Raw genomic sequence first — 5,735 nt, forward strand, 5'->3', positions numbered from 1 at the left:
CTGAGAGCAGAGAAGAGCCACAAGCCAGTGAATGTGGGGAGAGAGGGACAGAGAGGTAGAGGAGCCCCAGGAAAGAGCCAGGTCCTGGGAACACGTAAGATGGAGTGAGAAGTCACAAGCAGCTTCCAGCCCAGACTGTTCTATTTGGCCAGCATAGTTAAAAAAATATAGACATGGTTATTTATTATAAAATAGGATTATTTATTAAAAGAATCCCAAAACAGAAGACAGGAAAAAAATCTCCCTGAGTCCTGCCACTGCCCACAGTATTGATATTTTGCTGGTTTGTGTTTTTTTTTCTAGTTAAAAACAAGAACAAAAATATACTAGTTTTTTTCTTAATTGAAGTATAGTTGATTTAGAATGTTGTGTTAGTTTCAGGGGTACAGCACAGTGATTCAGTTATATACAAGAATATATATATATATATTTTTTTCTTTTTCAGATTCTCTTCCCTTATAGATTATTACAAAATATTGAGTACAGTTCCCTGTGCTATACAGTAGGTCCTTGTTGGTTATCTATTTTATATATAGTAGTGTGTATGTGTTAACCCTAAATTCTATAAGGGTTTTTTTTTTTTATATATAAAGTCAAATCATGGTGTCAAAACTATATTTTTGAATTCAGATTAAAGCCTTTCCTCACTGGGCAAGGGAAACATTTAACCAAACACGAGCTGTACCATTTAAAAGTCTGAAATGGAGTCAGGATAGGGATTCCTATTTTGATTATTCCTGGATATAGCTCCTCAAAGGCAAGGGCACTGTTTCACAGAGGAAAATGGCACTCCAGATCTTATGGGTCAAGAAACACGTGGCCCTGCATTCTCTGTTATCACAGTGTCTTTAAATGCTTTAAAATTAGCAGTATTTTAGTTTGGGTTTCCTCAAAGGTGGATGCTGAGACCAGAGTTTGGGAACAAATTGTTTGTGAGGTGTTCCAGGAAGCAGGTAACTCCATGACCAGCACAAAGACCAGAAAACAGCCTCAATCAGGGAAATACAGGCGCTTGTGTGAGGAAGCCTTTTGTGTAAGGGAGCTGTCCACTTATACCGCAGTGATCTCAGCTGAGGAATGTGACAGGACAAGGATAGCCTCTGTTACAGCTGCCTACTGACTTAAAATTTTTAAATCAGCAGATTTCCCACAAAACTCTGGCTTTCTGACTTTTCATAAAACCATCCGACCATCTGGGCTTGCATTCCCACATGGAATGGCAAGCTGCCACCCCCTTCAGTGGGGGCATTTGCTCTCTACTCTGCCACAGTCCCCACCACTCCCTGATGCCTCCTACCTGAGGCCAATAGTCAGGTTCTTCTTTGTTTGTTTTATTCTTTAACACCCAATGCACTTAACTCCTCTATGTTACCTGCCTGGCCCGTCCAGGAAGGAGCCTGAGTCTGCTATCCTTTGAGGAAGAGGCAGGCTGCTGCTGCACATATAGGCCATATAGCCTTCAAGTTGGCATTTGGTTTCCTGGGACGAAACCTTTAAATATGAAGCTGTAACAGGAACCTGGAGGCCTCTCTTGACAACCTGCCCAGCTCTCATTATGACATTTAGCCTGTGATTGATATTGTATGTGTCATCAAGACCTTGGCAGTTAATCTCTAGGTCGAATCTATGGAAACCAAACAGAACAGATTTGTCTTCCCCTTCCATTTTGGCTGTGATCTGGGAAACAGACACTCCCGGCCTTTCTGAGATTCAAAGATCTGGGAGCCATGCAGAGAGGGATGCACACAAGCCGCCTTCAGGATTTGGAAAGATTACAGGTCTGTGGTTTCTGGACGGCTCTGTGCTTTGTTCTCCTACCCCATCCAATCTGCATGCTGGAGGATAATAGATCCCAGAGCTCCCTCTGCGTGCCAAGCCGCTCTGGGTAGACCACACCACTTCCTCTTCTGTCTGGAAATCCAGCCGAGGCTTTCAGCACGTAGATGGGGATGGGGATGGCTCCTTCCACAGTATAATGAAGGAGGACCAGCCTCCGCAAGGGTGAGGTCAGCTTCAGTAATACAAGGAGGCGGGCAGAAGGTTCAGCATGCAGTTACTCCAGTGTCTCCCTAAAATCCCTTCTTCTGAAGCCTCCTTTGGTGGCAGGCAGGGTTCAAAATGGCCCAAACCTCCAAATTTAGGTAAATGGTGCCCAGCTTTGACTCCCTTGGAAACAAGAAGAGCTGGTGCCATAGACGGGCAGAACTCCAGACTTCTCAAAGTCAAGGCGCCTCAGGCCTGCAGCGGGGAGGGTGTGGCCACTCTCAGGAGACTGAGGTGTCTGGACTGGCTCTGCTGCGGAAGTTTCAGGCCATCCCTTAAAATAACACCTCCTTCGGTGACTGGAAATGCCAGCTGCCAGGCCCCAGAGTGAAGTTCGGGTCTGAGCAAGTCCCTGCTGCAGGGGGCTGTCCATCCTGTACTCTGTTCATCGCTCACCTTCCCCCGCCTGCAAATTAGCCCAAGGCTCCGTCCTGCCTCATCAACTCCAACTGAGCCCCTAGCACAGGCCCCCCCAGTCTTACTCGTTCACCCCGAGTCACTCCTTCCGTTCATTCACTAGGTCATCCCCTCATTCACCTTCTGAGCACCTCTTATGTGTCAGACACCGAGGCTGAAAACAACATGAAAGAGCATCTTCAAGGAGCCTTGGAATAAGGCTGTCCAGCCCTTCCCTCGTCCCAGTCCCACACCCTTACTCTGGGCTAAATACCTGGGTCTGCACGTCAATGAGAAGATGGAAAGCATATTGAGCACCCTTCCTACACTTCTCTTGACTCAACAGCTCCTTGACTCTTTTTTTTCTTTTTTTTTTTGGCTGCATTGGGTCTTAGTCGTGGCACGCAGGATCTTCATTGAGGTATGCGGGCTCTTGGTTAAGGCGCATGGCCTTCTCTCTAGGTGTGGCTCGCAGGCTCCAGGGCGCGTGGGCTCTGTAGTTTGCGGCACGCGGGCTCTCTAGTTGAGGTGCACGAGCTCAGTAGTCATGGTGTGCGGGCTTAGTTGCCCCGCGGGATGTGGGATCTTAGTTCCCCGACCAGGGATCGAACCCGCGTCCCCCGCATTGAAAGGCAGATTCTTTACCACTGGACCACCAGGGTTATCCCAGCTCCTTGACTCTTGAACCACATTCTTGGGCAATTATTATCAAACTTTAGTGAGCAACAGACTCACTTGGGAGCTTGTTAAAATACAGACTCCTAGGCCCCACTCTGGCCTAGGGTGCAACCCAGGAATCTGTATTTTTAGCAAGTGCCAGATGATTCTGTGGGAGGTGGTCTTTAGATCATGCTTTGGCAGACTCCAAAGAAGGGTGGCCTCTGTAGCCCATGGCCCCCCCACACCTCAACTCAGGATTCTGCAGGAGAAAGTCACAGATCCAGGCTTCCCCCCAAACACTGCTAGCCAGTGATCCTTTAATCCACCTACTGTGAACTGGGGAGAATCAAATTTCCCAGAGCGGTGGTTTCAGCATTTTCCTGTTCTTTTTTTAAAAATTTAATGGACAATTTCAAACACAAAGAGGAACAGTATGACCTTGCAGCCATCATCCTTGGCAAATCCTGCCTCATCACATCTCCACCTATACCCCTCTCTCCGACACAATATATTATTGTATTTTCCAATAGTATTATTTTTGAAGCAAATCCCAGACATTATATCATTTCATCTGTGAACATTTTACTACGTATTTCCAAAAGATAAGGCCCTGAGGTATAATTTAACGGTCTTCTGAATCTCCTGCAAATTGGTTGCTAGATCTAGACTCTGAGGACTCTGTTCAAAGATCCAGGTCTTCCTTTGGCGAGGCTCCTTTTGTGGTAGTGGTGGTGTGTTCCTCCATCAGAAGGCCTGTAACGTCTGACGTCTCTTATGCTGCCAGCAGTCAGTGCTCAGTGCCTACATCCATTAGCTCATCGGGTGTTGTAAAATGGTGCTTCCTTCCTTCTTTATTGAAGTTCTTCTGTAAAAGAAAATTTCCCTCATCTACCCAGTAGTACAGTTTGCATCCAAAAGGAATGACAAATGCTAGATTCCTTCATTTCACTGGCCTGTCTTCATAATGAGCTGACTCTCTAGCATCTTCCAAAAGTGAATAATTGTTTTCAGTATCATTATGATTTAAATGTTTGATGTGTTTCTACTAACTGCAGTTATTTTTATTATTCATGCTCAAATTGTCCCATTTTTGATAAGTGGGAGCCTCTTCAAGATGTGTTCTGGGTCTTTTCGATAGGATCCTAATGGTCTTTGAAGCTACTGGGGCTTTTTTTTTTTTTTTTTTGTGGTACCCGGGCCTCTCACTCTTGTGGCCTCTCCCGTTGCGGAACACAGGCTCCGGATGCGCAGGCTCAGCGGCCATGGCTCACGGGCCCAGCCACTCTGCGGCATGTGGGATCTTCCTGGACCAGGGCTTGAACCCGTGTCCCCTGCATTGGCAGGCGGATTCTTAACCACTGTGCCACCAGGGAAGCCGTACTGGGGCTTTTTTACATTCTTCAAGTCCCTGGCCTGCCCCTCCCCACCCTGCATCCTCCACCCCAACCCCTACCCTCTGGGCAATTTTTTTTTTTTCTCAGAAGACTTAGACCATGTGTTATAAGCGTCCTCAATTTACAGTTTTCCTCATCTTCAAAATGGAGATAATCATGGTGCCTGTTTCTTAGGGTTGTTAAGAAGATTAAATGAGTTAATAATTGCAAAGCACCTGGAACAGTGCCTAGCACACAGTAAGTGCTACATAAGTATTTGTTACATAAATGAGTAACGTTCCCTCCCCATCACTCACCTGCACTCACGTTTCTCAGTCACTCCACCCTTTCCCCCTTCCCTCCAGTCTCCCAGCAGGACGAGTATAACCTCCCTTCCCAGGCTGCCTGAGTGTATCGGTCACTCCGCTCACGGAACACATGGTGCCCAATTCCTCAATGAATTCATTTCTTTGGGGACAATGGAAACTCTTCACCCATATTCCACCTGCAGAGCCTGACAAGCTCTGCAAATACACGTTCCAATCTGCAGACACAGCTTTCTAGCTTGGAACGTCTCTTCCAAACCCCGGTAAGCTAGCACAACTGCCAGCCTCCTAGTGTGAGAGTAGCCAGCGTTGACTTCAACTTCCTAACAAGTTGACAAACCCTCACGCAGCCAAGTTTCCTTCCACCCCAAGACTTCCGAATCCCCGGAATGTGTGTGGCTGCCCAGACCACACAGGCTCTGGATTTCCAGGTGTGCCCTTTCCACTGGATGACAGCTCTCTGCAGACGCTGAATACCACAGGCCTGGAATGGCAGGGACCTCCTGGGCCTTCTTATTCAGGTTCTAAATGGCCTGAGCCAGCAGACTCCGGTCACATAAAGGAAAGAACAGGCACCAAAAAAGGGGGTAAATCTAAAAGAAAGGTGGCAGAGGACAGGCAGCCTGCAGGGATTTCTTAGACCTGAAGCCTGTTTGTGTCTGCAGCAAATGCCCACGTCAGAGGGTGCCCAGCATGCTTGCTTTGCAGGAGACTGGAATCTTGGGGAAGTGTTGTTTAACTGCTATCATGGCCTTCCCTATTGACCTCTGTGGCCTGGGAAGAGGAAGCAGGAACATAACAGGCTGGGGAAATGCCAGCTTATATACCCTCCTCTTTTTTTGTAAAGCCCATTCCCTACCTCTGTCCCTGCTAACCGCAATCCTGACCCTCTTTCATGACCAGCTGCAGAAAGGAAAGAAAATCCCTTGGCTCCAAA

The sequence above is a fragment of the Phocoena phocoena genome, chromosome 16, assembly GCF_963924675.1.
Source record: "Phocoena phocoena chromosome 16, mPhoPho1.1, whole genome shotgun sequence".
Lineage (NCBI taxonomy): Eukaryota > Metazoa > Chordata > Mammalia > Artiodactyla > Phocoenidae > Phocoena > Phocoena phocoena.